Source organism: Helicoverpa zea, chromosome 2, assembly GCF_022581195.2.
Source record: "Helicoverpa zea isolate HzStark_Cry1AcR chromosome 2, ilHelZeax1.1, whole genome shotgun sequence".
Classification (NCBI taxonomy): Eukaryota; Metazoa; Arthropoda; class Insecta; order Lepidoptera; family Noctuidae; genus Helicoverpa; species Helicoverpa zea.
Window position 1 is genome coordinate 989,066 of NC_061453.1, and position 16,871 is coordinate 1,005,936.

The 16,871-nt window shown below is 36.5% G+C and overlaps 1 protein-coding gene across 3 annotated transcripts in view; it reads left to right on the top strand.

Annotated features, from left to right (window-relative positions):
• The first annotated feature begins 10,558 nt into the window (after positions 1 to 10,558).
• Positions 10,559 to 16,871, top strand: part of LOC124645108 (innexin shaking-B) — a 71,241-nt gene continuing 64,928 nt past the window's right edge. Inside the window, exon 1 of one of the 3 annotated variants that reach the window (XM_047184865.1) lies at positions 10,559 to 10,831. The gene's annotated coding sequence lies outside the window, so the exon portion shown is untranslated. The other 2 variants (XM_047184881.1, XM_047184874.1) reach the window with 2 other exon arrangements.

The window sequence follows — 16,871 nt, forward strand, 5'->3', positions numbered from 1 at the left end:
ATTACTACGCCGGTATATAATGCATTTCGTTTTATGACTCATTTGTCATTATCATCTGCCTAGCTAGCCTATTCCCAACAAAGTTGGGATCGGCTTCCAGTCTAACCTGATGCGACTGAGTACTAGTGTTATTTTTTAAAACGAAATATATCACACTCAAAGTTTTATTTCGATCCATAATATTACCAACATATTTTTAAATAAAATGTATAGTTCCATTATAACATATTCATAACTGCAGTTACCTAGTAGTTTTAGCCGTGTATCGTTCGACCGTGTCGCGCGGCAGAGCTAAAGGATTTTGTCACGGGTTCCAATCTATAACTAAACCTGGCTTCACTTGCATATTTATAAGGAAATTCTGTGCAAATTACAAAGTTTTTCAAACCAGTCCAATTAAATATGAAAATGGGTATCTATAAGGTTATATATTTAATAGAAATAACAGATTTAAAGTCAAATAGATCAGAAACTCGAATTGCAAAGAAGTACACTTTCGTATGTTTCTAAGACTAAAAACATAAATATCTAAGATATGTTTTTAGTCTTAGAAACATACGAAAGTACTTCTTTGCAATTCGAGTTTCTAAGAAACATACGAAAGTACTTCTTTGCAATTCGAGTTTCTAAGATAATAAATATCTAAGATATTTATGTAAACACTAGATTACATGCTTGCACTCTAAATATACTTACGCATTATTCGAATACAAAATCTCTCTGTCACGTGTAATGAAGCTTCATAAAAAAAATGGAAATTAGTTATTAAACCGTAGGTTCCACACGACCGTTTAGCTTAGCAGACCGTTTATTAAATAAATAACTAATTCAAAGCTATTAACGCTTTGCAACAACTATAATTTCAGTTAATGAGCTCGTTTGCATAAGTAGCTGTTATCCCACAGTTGGTGAATTTAGTCTGTTATTATTTACTAAATATTAGCCATTTTTAATAGAATATAAAGCTAGACAGTAAATGCTATGGTAAAATGCGAAGAAATTATTTGAAAAAGTATTCTTTCATAATTTCCTGAAAATAATTCTGTAATAAGAAACTTAACTGTCATGTAATCTGTACTTCATGTAAAATTTATTAAATGTATGATTATTGTATTGTTAAATGTATGATTAACGTGATAATGTAACCATAAAATGAATGCATTCCAATAAAAAATATGGGTTTAGTGTGCAATACAACTATTCTCAATATTTTTTCTCGTGACCATCTAATACATTTAGGTAAAACAAAGCCGACCAGAGAAGCTGATAGACAGACAGACAAGCAGACACGATGAGTTAGTATGTAAATCGGTAAGTATGTTAATGTCTGTACACGGTGTCTCGCCAATACGTAGGTACTCGCGTTTAGTGTTCGCGCACGTGCCACTCTTCTGCAGACCTGTGGGGTTTAAGTTATAGGAGGAAGGCGTTTTGAAACCAGTTAAAAAGCAGTTTATGCTTAGTTACACCTACTGCGTTGGTTTAGTAATCGTATATAATTGCTGCTATGTTGCGGTGTGCTTTGTGGGTTTTAGAAACATTCATTAAATAATAAAATAAATAATAAATAACCCGTAGATTGGATGTTATTGGTTACACACTTGCTGATATGCTATATATATGATAAGATATGGTTAAGCTCATTTTATCAGCCAAATCAAATAAAAAATAACATTTTTTAGGACAATGATTACAATGCGCATTGGTACATCACCCCTTAAAATGTTTTCAAAATGAACTTATCACCGTTTCCTAGTCATTTGCAGCCTCTTATCAGACGCGTTTCCTAGTGTTACAGGTAATAAGAAAAAGTGAACAGCTGACCATAACGATTTAATTATTTATCTACTTTCCTTTACAATTAACATCGTTTTATTTTGACAAAAATAAACACCGACAAAACTGACGACTCTCAAAAGTTTTCTACTTACACACTACTTTAAAAATCGCTCGCGCTCATGACTCACACCCAACAATTCGGTCCAGTATTGTCCATCAGTAATGTTTACTGCTCACCTGCAAGTGGGTCACTGCGAACTGTCGCGGCATCAAACTGCTCATTTGCATAATCCTTCACGTTTTACATATTTCAACCTCTGATGAGAAATATCTGAAAAGTTAGTTATGAAAATTGTTGATTTGTCAAGTTTTTTTTGTCTGTGTATGCAGAAAAGCTCCAGGTTCACTAGTAATGTTTAAGTAAACAGTGTTTTGTCATTATGATCCCAAGCAGCAAATAGACGTGCTATAATGGTCGAGAGCACGTTCTGTTTTCGCCTTTAAGTTCAATAAAAGTCCTAAAAACAGTCGAGTAAAAGTGCTCGAAACGTTTACTCAACGCGAAAAAGGCGCAAATTATTCAGCCTAAAGTCCTATTAAAGTGGAATAAGCGCTGAGTAAGCAACTAAAACATGCTGTAAGATTTGAGTAAAAGTGGTACAAAACACTAGGAGTGTTTTAAGAGCAACCAAAATGCGTATATAGGATATTTATTTCAATACACGCAATCGATTTGCTATTATACAGGTAAATTGTGCTATAATAGCGAAGCGAATTGCTTTTATTCGCCATTTTAGTTCTATAACAGCATATAGAATGCTTTTACTCGACTAATAAGTGCTGTAAATGATCTTACGGAGGCTCTTACCTAATTTATTAAAAATTTCAACTCATTATTTGTAAAGTAAACTACATTTCAAGGAATAATATGTTACAGCCTTTTTATCGTCCCACTGCTGGGCACAGGCCTCCTCTCATATGGAGAAGGATTGAGCATTAATCACCACGCTTGCTCAATGCGGGTTGGTGATTTCAGACTTTATAGTCCAGGTTTCCTCAAGATGTTTTCCTTCACCTTTTTATCAGCCATTGGTGTCTAAGTATACTTAGAAAGTACATACAAACTTAGAAAAGTTGCATTGGTACTTGCCTGACCCTGGAATCGAACCCACACCCTCATACTCGAAAGGTTGGTTCTTTACCCACTGGGCCACCATGACTTTTTAGGAATAATATATTACATTTATATTAAGTTTTGAGCAATATGTTTATTTTTACTGTTCGTGTAGCTACTTCAAAACATCATGCGCAACAAGCTTTATTGTTAAACCCAAAGGCATTTTTACATAAACATTCATGCGCTGTCTATTTTCTTAAATTTGGACGACAATTTTTTTAAATTAAATATATTTTAATTAATTATTTTAAATGCTGTGGCCATATTGGTAATCTAGTTGTAATTATAGCGAACTTATTCGATTAAAAGTCGAGTAAGAGTGCTGGTCACCACATTTATAGCACAAGGTATCGCCATGATAACAGGATTTAGGGTTCGCTTATTGGTATGAGACCAAAAAAATCATTTTAATTAGATTATTTTTTTGAAAAATTGGGACGGGCTTGGAAGGAAACTCATTTATCAGATAAATGTAAATGATCCGATTATCAGATAATGTCAAACCGAAGAAAATCAGTCAATAAGGTTTGTGGATCTTTAGGGAGAACATGTGGCAGGCATTTATTTAAAACAGTTGCCAGGTGTCTAAATGCAGCATGAGATATATTTAATTGAAGAGCCGATTCTCTTAAATTCATCTGAAAATTATTATCTTCGACACTGTCTTTTTCACTGCTTTCTGAATCAGAACTGATTTCAGTACATTCAATATCTGAACTTATTCCAACATCACTTGTGTGACTCGGCCCTAGTACTTAATGTCGTCCGTCGTCATTTACATTGTAAATTATTGTGTTATGTACTTGAATCTACGGAACCACTTAAAATACTCGGACTCGCGCTTAGAAATTCACAATGGACGGACTTGTGGTGTTACTGTTGCTCAGAACTCTACAATACTACTTTAAGCTGAGTAAATATCGTATAAAAGCTTTTATACGAGTTCATCTATAAGTGTGCAGTAACTGCAGCAATCTTGCCATAAGCATTTTGATTACATTTATAGAGCTCTTATAGAAACATAAAAGAAAGCTGAGTAGTGGCTGTATAAAAGCACCCAATTCAGTGAATCAGCTATTCTACAGCTATTATACGACTGTTATAGATCAAATGATCGAGTAACGAGTATTTTAGACCATTTAATTCAGCATCTGCTAAAAGGTGGAGTAAAAATGTTAAAACACAGTGCTGTAAACGTTTATTCAACGTCCTTAAAGCACACATTAGCAAATAGTCGAGATTACCGCTATTATACGATAAATGAGTGTTTTAAGAACGGTTACTCGGCTCTTATACAATTAAATGCTGAGTAAACAAATTGTTACTCGACCATTTTGCTGCTTGGGGATGATGATGATGATGGTGTTGGTATCCTATTAACACTCATCAAGGAGGTAGTAGGGCTCGCAAAAGGCTTTTCAACTCTGTTTGATCTTGAGCGGCAAGTTCGATGTCCTGTTTTCTATTTTTCTAAGACACAAAATACCCGATTTTGGGATGCTATTAGAAAAATCACTCCAGAATCCAATTGAGAACCATGTTTTGGCTATTTTATGTTTTTGCCGAAATAATTAATCTTTACCATAAAGTCTGCGTTACTTATTCAAAATTACATCTTTCAAACTAATTTTAAAAATCTACCAAGCAACCTCAAAAATAATTTTCCGGAACATAACGCTGAAATGTATTGACGTAACCAGTTCAATAAAATAACTGACCAGGTATTTGTTTTGAGAATAAACTCACAATGTTTACAATGTAGGGACCGCCCAAGGAAACGTAAATAAAACGTACATTCATTAAAATAAATAAAAACACATTATCTCACAGTTTTTATGTACATACCTTTATTTTTGTTAAATATACTGACAGGGCAATACTTACTCAATATGGGTTGGATAATGTTAATTTGTATTCGAAGTTGAAGTCATTATATGAAGATTCAAAGGTAAATATTTCAGTTTAAAATAATATATAGTAGTTTGTGTTTCAGAATGTGCCTTTTCTTCTGAACACTTATTTCTTGACTAATACCTATGTCCACTATACTAATGAAAAACTTGGATTCACCCGCATACTGTGGCAGTAATTAATTACTTAGCTCTCGGATAAAATTAAGTTCTAAATAAAATTAAAGTCCTGAAATTAGGGCGAACAAACCAACACTCTCTTCAGCATTTTTATATTAAATACAGAATCACTTTAAACTTTGAGTCATAAACTTTAAAACAATAAAATACGATCATATTTCCCATCCCATAACAGATTTCAGCAACCAAACCCCCATTATTCAGTCGGCAGTCTGCTGAAAGTGTCACTCTAGTTTACACAACGCCATCTGTCGGTCGAGTCGCAAATTACTGCGACTAGGGTGCGTTTAGAACAAGCGAACAAGTAACTAGAGCTACAAAGAGCATTCTTATAATGCTTAAGCATTATTGAAGTCGTGGTGGCCTAGTGAGTAAAGCACTAACCTCTATCAAGTATGAGTGTGTGGGTTCGATTCCAGATACCAGTACCAATATTTGCCTGGTCTGGAATCAACTTTCAAGAGTGGATATCAACTAATAAAGATTTCTGTGATATTTACGCGTTCATTCTTTCTCTCTGTTAGAGGAGGCCTGTGCCCAGCAGTAGGACGGTAGAAAAATGCTGAGGAAAAAGCATTATTTTTTAATTTAAACAAAAGAAAAGCATTCTTTATTGTTCTTTATTACATTATTTGATAGTGATACAAAAAATGAGACAGTTACTGGTTTAGTTTGAACACACCCTAATAGGAATATGTTTATATGCACGTCCGATTGACGCTAAATAGATGTAATTTCATGGAATTGATGCCCAGTTGCGGATGTTTAATAGTATTGGCATGATTGAATATTACGATTTCGAATGGCTTTCAATTATATAGTTTTCCAGTTGGGTATCTTTATTTCTTAATTGATTTCTAGGTGTCGGTAAGTGTAAGCTAATAATGTAGTATAGAAGTTTATTTTACATACCTTTGCGTACAACTGAATTTTTATAGATTTACAGGTAAAGAAACTCAAGATTTTTATTACGTTTCTTTAATTTGAGACAATACCTAAATTGCTAAGAAAACTTTAAACAAGACGAATAACAGTGTAAAGTGGGCAACACCGGTGTAGTTGGGATTTGCATAAACTATAACTGGCAACACCACGGTATAATACTCTTTGCAAGGAAACAGCTTAAAGTTTTAGTACTTGAGAACTTAGCACGTGTCGAGTTAGCGAAATTGCAATACTTGACTAGGTAGCTAGAATTTATTTTTAGTTTTTTCTATGGTGGTATATATTTTATGATGCTGGTGGAAAATACGAATCTTTGACACTTTTTATCGTTAATAAACATAGTATGTAGTCTCAATGCAAACAAAAAATAAATAAATTTAACCTAAAAAATTAAATATATTTAATTTACGCTAGCTTACAGTTTTCCGAATGTAATTGTTTGAAGTACATCACGATATATTATGTTAAAGGATAGATATTGAACATTTCACAAATATCGCAACTAATGTTAAGTTTTCAAACCCTCAAACCTAACAATTTAAGTATCCATAAGATTTCAGTCCAGGACATTCAGACCGACGAACACACGGACATATCCAATACCTACATTAAAACAAAATAAGTAAGAACAAAAGAGAGAAATATGTTATCTCAAAATCAAAATCAAAATCAAAATCAAATTGTTTTTATTTCAAATAGGCCTTTGCAGGCTCTTATGAAACGTCAAATTAATTGCACGGTTCCAAAAAGTTGGTCTCATGGAGAAGAGCCGGCAAGAAACTCCATAGACACTCTTTTAAAAAGTAATATTGTCACAAACATTCTATTACATAACAATAGTAAGCTGATAAAATTATACAATGCAACTGAAAGGTAAACAGTAAATCTATACAATCCAAAGAGAAAAGAAAAAGACGTTTAATTGCCAGGGAAGCCACACATGGAGAGATGAGTTATCGCCATATAATATCTTTATCGTCAACGAAGTCTTGAATTTTATAATAAGCTTTTTTAATGAGGGTGGATTTTACAGTGTTCTTAAATTTTATATCCGTGAGATCGGTTACACACTTAGGCAGCTTGTTGTAAAAACGGACACAGTTCCCTAAAAACGATTTATTCGATTTCGTTAATCTGAATCTCGGAACTACTAGTTTGTGCTTGTTTCTTGTATTAATCGAATGTATATCACTTTTAACAATAAATTGATTTAAGTTTTTGCGTACGAACATTATATTTTCAAGAATGTAAAGAGAAGGAAGTGTAAGTATTTCAATTTCTTTAAATAATTCTCTCAATGACTCGCGAGGGCCGAGGCCATAAATTGCACGAACTGCCCTTTTCTGGAGTACAAATATTGAATTTACGTCCGCCGCTGCCCCCCACAATAAAATACCGTAGGACATAATACTATGGAAGTAAGCAAAATACACGAGCCTAGCAGTAGCAACGTCAGTAATCTGTCTTATTTTTCTGACTGCATAAGCTGCGGAACTCAGCCTTTTTGACATTGCTGAGATGTGAGCACCCCATTGCAATTTAGAGTCTATGGTGATGCCCAGGAAGACGGTTTGCTTAATAACATCTAACTTATTATCGTCCAGAACGATATTGAGCCCTACTGGTGTTACATTAGGTAAAGAGAATTTAATACATTTCGTTTTAGAAGAATTAAGAAGCAAGTTATTCGCGGCAAACCACTTGCTCAGAATAACCAAGCTATCGTTTACGTTTATGGGACTAGATTCCTTTCTGTTAATTTTGAAGACAAGGGAAGTGTCATCAGCAAATAAAATAATATCAGAGATCTCAGACATCATATACGGGAGATCATTTATATAAGCTAAGAATAAAAAAGGACCTAAAATTGAGCCCTGCGGCACGCCCATTTTTACTAATGACCCAGATGAAGTTGAGCCACTTATGTCCACTACTTGCTGTCTATTTGATAGATAGGAAAGGACGAGCGCGAGAGCTTTACCACGAATTCCGTAGTGGTTCAGCTTACAAATGAGAGTGTCGTGGTCAACGCAATCGAACGCCTTAGAAAGGTCGCAGAAGATGCCCACAGCATCCCGCGAATCTTCCCAGGCGTTTAAGATTTGGGTGATCAATCTTGCACTTGCGTCAGTGGTGGACCTACCCTTTGTGAAGCCGTACTGGCGGTCATGAAATATGGTGTTTAAATTAAAATGTCTTAACATCTGATCTAACATGATCCTTTCGAAGATTTTACTAAAGGCTGGAAGGATTGAAATAGGTCTGTAGTTGGAAGGGTTTTTCTTACAGCCTGATTTAAAGATAATTAAATTAGAGGAATAATTTTGCTGAGTTTCATCAAGTCAGGGAAGATACCGTTGTCAATGCAAAGGTTAAAAATTTCACTAAGTATTGGGGCAACACTCTCAATAATGGAATTAATGACTGTGACAGAAAAGCCCCATAAGTCCTCAGTCTTTTTTAGATTTAAAGACTTGAATGCTCTTTTAATCGTGTAATCAGAAACACATTGAAATTTAAAACTAGGTACATTTCTACTGAAGTTTTGTCGAAGTAACGACTCAGCTAATATCGAAGGTGAATTAAGGGACTTGGTAACCTCTACGGGAATGTTTGAAAAAAAGGTGTCAAAAGCATTGGCAACCTCTACCTTATCTGAGATAACAGCATTATCAATAACTAACCGCGGGTCAGCATCCCGCATTTTGGTTTGGCCAGTTTCAACGTTTATAATATTCCAGACCGTTTTTATTTTATTGTCTGATTTGGCTATTTTATTACTAATTGATTTCGATTTAGCAAGAATACATACCTTTTTAAATATCTTCGAGTAGTTTCTTACATAATCGTGAAAAGATGGATCAGAAGTCAATGACCTTTCGTGGTACAAGTTATATAAGACATCCCTACTTATCCTAATCCCTTTAGTAGACCATTCACTGAATTTAAATTTGTGAGTGATTTCAATAGTTTTTTTCGGACATGACTTATTAAGTTCCAGACAGAGTGTATTAAATAAATGTTTAAATAGTTTATTTGGCTTTTTACAGTCTATGTTAATACAATTTAATTTATCCGAAGTATTATCTTTAAATTTTTGCAAAGTTTTTTTGTTCAATGGTCTAAAGGTAATTTTCTTATTTAATGAATTTATTTTATTCGCTTTAAAACTAACAAGCTGACCTTTGTGGTCCGACCGTACACCAGATATTAAGGAAGAATGTTCAATATTACTGTTATTAGTAAATATATTATCAATACAGGTACTGGAAGTAGCCGTAATTCTAGTAGGATCATTAAACAAATAATTTAGATTAAATGAATTAAATAACGCTAAAAGGTTACATTTATCAGATGATTCAGACAAAAGATCTATGTTAAAATCACCACAAATATAGACTAATTTATTACTTTCTAATCTGATTTATTGCACCACTGAAATATACGTTTTGTACTCACAACTCCAGTTTATGATCATAACAGATTCAATACGTATTTTGCCTATTATTTATCATGCTTACTTTTCCCATGTCACTGCTATTTTCATAAGATTTTCGTTATTTACGTCATTAATTAATTACTTTATGAATAAACGTCAGTTAGTCAAAAATTGTATCCATTTATTTCTCGTTTTGTCAAATTCTCTCGCTGTCATGGAGGCCAGCTAGTTAGTCATTAGCAATATAATATATTGCCAAAATAAAATAACTGTATGACAGTTTGACACCAAGAAATAAAGTTTTCAACTCATTTACAAGGTGGCCATAAAAAATAAATTATTACATTAAACCCTAGTTTTATTTATAAAGATAAACGGTTAAACAATTTCAACGCGTCCAATTTAGTTGTTATATGTGTTAAGATATTTATGTAGGGATAAACTTCAAAGATTTATCGAGCACCGTGTCATTAGACTTTGAGTTTTCTTGATGTTATACTTTTTATATAGGATCTTGTCCCTCGTTTCATGGTGTAGTAAGCTGTCCCGTCACTTGTCAAGCTTCGTCAACATAGCGAAGCTGCGTGCCCGGCCACGCTCTTCACGCGTTGACGCAAAAGCTTTCGAAAAACCATCACTGAAATATTACTTATGAAGCCATTTTGTTCCACGATAATAAATTTGAATGTCGAACTCGATATTTATTGCGGTTTTTATAGTTTTCACTGTAACTAAAGATGTTATTTTAGTAAATAAAATAAAATTGAAAACGGAGCGCGTCAAAACGGTTCTCACGATCATCATAAAACGTAACATATCTGTATTATTGTTGGAGCCCTTCCAATGTGTAACTATTATACCTACTTAGTGGTGGATCCGCGAGTGATGCAGGGCGGACGGCGCCGGCAGCGACGCGGGTGCTGCTAATTACCGCGGCAGCAGCGGCCGAGCGCGCCCGCCTGCCGCAGCACGTTTCATCAGCTGACCTAATAACTTCAAATATTATGATGTTAATGTAGGCAGTGGCGGGCGCTGCACGCGCGTGCCGCACGCCCAACTTAAGTTTATAAATAGAATGCACATCGCCCTGTATGTATTTAACGTAAGGAGCTTTTTGAGCGCGAGGCGGGCCAGTCGCCGCGATCGTCTGTGCGCGCCGCTCGCGCCTGCCCGCGCCGCCGACACCGGCCAAACGCAACTTTTGGAAACGGCTCGCGAACTTTTTTTCTATCGAATTTTGGAAGTTTTTCGATGAGAGTGGGTGCGGCGGTGCAGTGCGGGCCCCCGGGCCGCCAGTGAGTGCGACACCGGTGCACGCGTCGACTTGCCGCTAATCACCGCGGCGCGTAACCGTGTTTCAAAAATAAAACGTTGCCGATTCGAAACCGGAGCACCCCGAAGGTTAATGACAAAATAAAAAGCATGCATTAAAATTGTGTCTGAAAACTGTGGCGATCGCGAACTGCTCGGCGGCATGTTCTCTATCGACACGTGAGCCACGGGACAGTGTGACACGCGTTACTCGCGAATTAGTTGAGTTCCCGTCAGTGCAGTTCCCGTGGTACGTACGGTTCCCATGTTAGCAGTTGCTGCAAGTGATTGCTACAGCGGAACGTGGTAATTAGACGACTAGTTCTAATTAACTCTCACAAAGCCCCGACGCGGTGGAGTTTTGCAACTAATCAAGGTGGTCGTTAGTATTTGTTTACATTCCAGTTTCGTAATAACAGCGCGGTGAGAAATTAAAGCGTGTAGTCCACGTTTCTGTACATGTTCTGAAAGTAATTACAATTACACTGTTTTATGTTGCACCGCTAATGAAAACCGTCAATTTTTAATTTGGAAGTTTTCTGCAATAGCTTTCAGCATTATAACTATTATTTCATAATTATGAGAATTCTTACATGAACTTTTCAACCGTAATAGTTTCAATAGTAGTGTGAAAACTAAATCCAATAACTGAAAGCAAAGAGAAATATTTTACAAAAAACAACATTGAATCAGTCACAAAATAAAATGACAATCTGAGACATTCCATTATTCAATTCAAAAAAGGAACCCCTCATTTCAAACTACACAACCCAATTCTGCAACTTTTAGTTTTTAAAAACAAAACTTTTTTTAGAATCCAATTCTGAGGAACCAGTCCGTTTTGGATCAAACCTGCGTGGTGATTTACGACAAGTTGCGAAACGTTGCTCGATAATGCTCATAGTTCATCGTACGAGGCGTTTGGACAATGTTGACCCAATATCGGGAGCGGTCTGCTTGGAATTACAATGTACCTCGTACATTAAACAGTGGCTAATCGGGACCGCGGTTTTTATATTAATTATGCCTACCGCGGACTACGTATACGCTGGGGGCTCGTTTTCAGGAGCTGGATAGTGAAAATGCAATATTCGTGTTTGAGATGATGTTTAGCTCTTGGTTTATGTCGCAATATCACTATATACAGATAAGATTAACGATTAATAATTATCTACATACAGTATTTTATCCTTAGGAATTACCATACGATCAATATCTAAACTTACAAACTACAAAAAAAAAAATATGAACGAAACAAATCAATAAGTAAATCATCCCCAAGTTATTTAACGAACTGAAATAAACATTTATTACGTTTCGCTAGGCAGAATGAGCGTTATCTTTGCCTCCACTTTCCCGCGCTTTTCTCTGTCACTCATTAGCCATTACCGATTAATGGCGGCTGCCGGTTGCCCGATGTTGACTGACATTAAATGGTCATAGTTTTGTTGAAAATGTTATGCTCATCGTAACATGGGAATTATAACACACCATTTATATTTTTCTAGTAATGGAAGTCTATTTTGGAGTTGAAACTTCGGGTTTGATTGACATAACTGTCACTTTATAGTTAAGAGACCATAGAGTTTTTAACGTTCAGGAATATTTTTTAAGACAAAGTAATATACCGTGTTCATAATAATTTACAAAAAGTATGTTTAATGCATAGAAATAAACAGACAAAAGTATAAAAATAGTTTTTCATCATGAACTGCTTACAAATGCAAATTATATGGCTTATTTCCTTGTCACCCAATGTGGTCGTAATATACAATTTTACAACGGAATAGCTACTGTTATAATAGCTTTCTGTGTACTTGGCTTTTCTTTAAATATTACTTTTTTTATTTAGGAATGCAGTCTTTTATACAAAGAAAGATATTTTTTTTATGTATCTTAAAAATGTCTATGATGGCTTCATAATCAGTTTACATTTTATCACAATTTGGTTTGCTGCCTTTTACGGAATTTCCATAATTTGAAATATCTATGTCACTCTTATTAGATTTTCAGTAAGGCAAAGTATATTTTACAGGCTTCCAGTGTTTTCACCCACTTTCCGAGGTAAAGAGTAGCCTATAATTCTGATCTATACAAGTCATAGGTATATAATACCAAGTTTTATCCAATCTATCTAGAGGATTTTTGCATTAAAGAAGAACAAGCATCTATACGTCCACCCCTCCGAACTTTCGTGTTTATAGTATTAATAGGATAGTAACAGAAACATTAACTTACTCGACTAATTTTAGCGTCAACTACACACAATTTCTCATCTGCTTGTCGTAACTTTTGCCACAATAAGAACCATTCGTCTTCACCCACAAGACAGCTACAAAAAGGTGCAACATGGGTGCATCCAATAAAAAGGGTTTGCACCTCACAGACTTTGTGATTAATAATGTGGTCGACTAATGTTAGTACGGTCACTAAATATTATGTTGCCATTTCATAAAAACATTTTATTGCGTGCATATAACATTTTTGGTAAAACTAAAAATAAATAATACAAAGTAAGTTTCATTGTCAATTTTTCAGTTAGTTTGTAGGCACATCAATTATCTATTTATCATTGGTACAATTATAATTTCAGCTTAGGTACTGCAGTAAAATGTTACACTGTAATCGTTTCGGCAATTCGGGGGATTTCCCCATGCATACACACCTACATACGTTTCCTTGTTCACAATATTTATATGTGTGTAAGACATACTGCAGTCCAGTAGTTTTGAAGCTGTTTATTGTATTAGTATAGAAGTAAAGATAAATCATTAAAATCCTATCAAAACCCTTAATAATTTTCACAAACATTCAGCAATTTACATTTGCTAATCGTACCTCTTCACTATAATATATCATGTGCACAAGTGTCGGCGCGTTCTGCAAACCACTGCTTCTACGAAACGTATTTACGGAATGAACTAGTGTCAACTTTGTGCAGTCATGCTGGTTAAACGCTCTGTGGTGATCTATTGTAGATATACTGTGTTTATTCTTTATTTGTTTAAGAGGAAATAAGTGTAGGAAATAAGCAGTTTTGGAAATGAAGTGTGATTTAGAATCTACACTCTGAATGTGGTCGAGACAATAACCCGAATCTTTTTCCATGAATGGAAAAAACGATACCTAGGCAAATATCGACGATATTATGGTTAGTTTCTGAGCATCCAGTAATCAGTATTTTTATCTATATAATGATGGCAATAAGTCTGGTAATGGTAAAGTACAAAAAGTCTACCTTATTTCACGTCAAAGGCTACAATAGGACTGCACCCTCAAAAATGCCCACCCATCACCGCTTCTACCTATACCTTCTCATACGAAAGTCCAATAACTAGAGCCAGAAGTCAAACCCAGGACTTACCAGTAGCGCTTGCAATCGTAAAACAAACAAGACAGTCCCACATCTATGCAGTGCTACATAGATCTATATTTTTATTCAACACCAATAAACGGACAAGTAAAACATGCGCGCGCGCCGTTGTAAACTCCCGTTTTAATGGCCAGTTCGTTTGAAAAAATACAAACTGAAGAAAACTGATGTTTATTTAGCGTTCTGTAGCATTCCTTGGGTGGCTAGTGCAGGCGGGATGTCTAGGAAATTATTTGTAAATCGCATTCGCTATTTAGAAGATGTAGTCGAATAAGCATGACAACACTTTTCTAAAAACATTGCAAAAAGTATCAAAATAATCCCAATTTAAACTATCATACATATTTGGTAAATAAATAAAAATATGCGAACCTTAGAACTTACAAACGTCATTTTGTGATGTATATTTTTTCCGCTATGTTGATTGAAAAATGATTCGTTTCGCTTTTATAAAACAAAAATTATTGCCTATTGGAAAAAATCATTCTTATAATGCGTTTTAAAAATCTGTAGTAAATCACCCAAAAGGTAAAAGATGTAAAAACAAGCTACAATTTGACATTATAAAGAAACCAAACACCACAATACAAGACGCACAAACTCGGGCGTGTTGAGTCAGAACCGCCATAGCTCCCCATAACGTCTCATAGCCGCTTATTATATTGTTGTCATGGCATTTTATTGTCCCTACGATTCAGTGGAGAGTCACTGAAACTTGCCGTGTTGGTGTATTTATTTATTTGATGTTTTATACTTTATTCGCATCATGCTATAATTATTGTTTTTCTAGAGCTAAACATATCTGGATGAAATAGGTACACATCTGGATGAAATTTATTCTTCATCTGCCTAGCTTGACTTTATTTTACGTACCACCAAAATAATGGAAACCTATTTCACCTACAACATTTTTGTTTGGGACCAATATGGAGTTCATTTTGTGCAGACAATCCCGGGTAAAAAAAGAAAAACTACACTATTCCGCAATGTTCCTTTTTCACCAATTTCACAACTTTTGGAAGTATTGGAACCGCACCCAAATTGTCAGACAAGTAGAATAAGTACACATTTCTTAGCAACATTTTTAACTTACCTATTCGCAAATTTTCATTGCCAATCTATTCAGACTTTACAAAGCTACAAACTGTATCCAGGTTGAGTCAGTGGCATGTACCTGCGAGGTCATTGACATACCAATCTTAATTGATCCGAGTCGTCTCAAAATACGACTGTTCTGCGCCATTCACCTTTTTTTTTTTTTTTTTTTTTTTTTTTTTTTTTTGGTATGGCATCTCGCAGTTCAGCCTAGGAGGCCGTGTACTGCTTAACCGGACTTTTCCCTGTGGATGCCTAGAATTTAAGGCCTCCAGCCAGGGGCGTAAAACAACTTATAAACTAAGCGACTGCGCTAAGGGTACCCCCTGTGGGGTCGGACCTCGGCTTAGGGCGTCGCTGGGGAGGCAGCAAAGGGACAGGCTGGATCATATGATCATTATTATTACATGGGGAATTTAAAGCTACTGGCTCAGCTCGCGGGCTGGCTCGATGAGCAAGGGTCGGGAGGACAGAGAACGGGACGTCGCGGCGGACCTCGGCGGCGAGGTTTGTACGAACGCGGTTTGTGTTTGTATAGGGTGCTAGTGAGTTTACTACTCTCTTGGAGGACAGTTATCTCATCGTCAGGTTCTAGAAGGGCATGCCTAGGGCGGCGAATCCTACTGATGCGGGAGGGAGTGTAATTACTGGCTGACACGATAAGTGAGTTATCGTGTTTCTCAGCGCGTTCGAAGTACCGTATGGCGGCACGCTTCATATACTGGCGGATGGTAGGGATTTTTAAGTCGACATGAAGAATCTCATTTCGAACATAATAGGGAGCTCCTGTGATTTTCCGTAAGGCACGGTTTTGAAGGGCTTGCATTCTGTGAAGGCGGCGATGGCTTGCCTGTGCGAACACAGGGCAAGCATACATCATGACGGGGCGTATGCACGATCCGTAGAGGCGTAACTTGGATTTAAGAGATAATTTGCTCTTTGAATTGAGCAAGAAGTGCAATCTGCCGTACACAAAGGCTGCTCTAGAGCGCACCTTACGTATGTGCTCGGCGAATGAGAGGCGCTGGTCTAAGATTACACCTAGATATTTGGCATGCTCCTTCCAAGGAATCGGCCTACCAAACATGGTGACTGACGGGGGCGCGGGAGGAAGCCTACGGCGGGGGCTCGAAAAGAGTATGGCCTGGCTTTTGTCGGGGTGGAGTTCGATTCTCCATAGCCTAGTCCAGACACCTAGGGTGTTGCAATAGGCTTGGAGATGTCTCACTATGGCGGCTGGGCTGCGGCCTGAGCAGTAGATTGCCGTGTCGTCGGCGAATAAGGCTAATTGAACATGCTTGTTCTTAGGAATATCGCTAGTGTATAGCGTGAAGAGGATGGGGGAGAGTACCGAGCCTTGTGGGACGCCAGCTTTTATAGGGTGGGCCGAAGAAAGAGTGCCGTCTATGCGATAGCGAAAGGTGCGATTCGACAAAAAGTCTCGTAAGATGACGACGAGACGGTCTGGGACACCGAGTTGGTAAAGCTTGTAAATCAAGCCTTTGTGCCAGACTTTGTCGAATGCCTTTGCTATGTCGAAGAGAATCGTGCCGGTGAGTTGGCCACGTTGGAATCCGTGGCTCACACCTTCCACGATGCGGTGGACTTGTTGGACACAAGAGTGATGGGTTCGAAAACCAAACTGTTCTAATGGAATAAGAC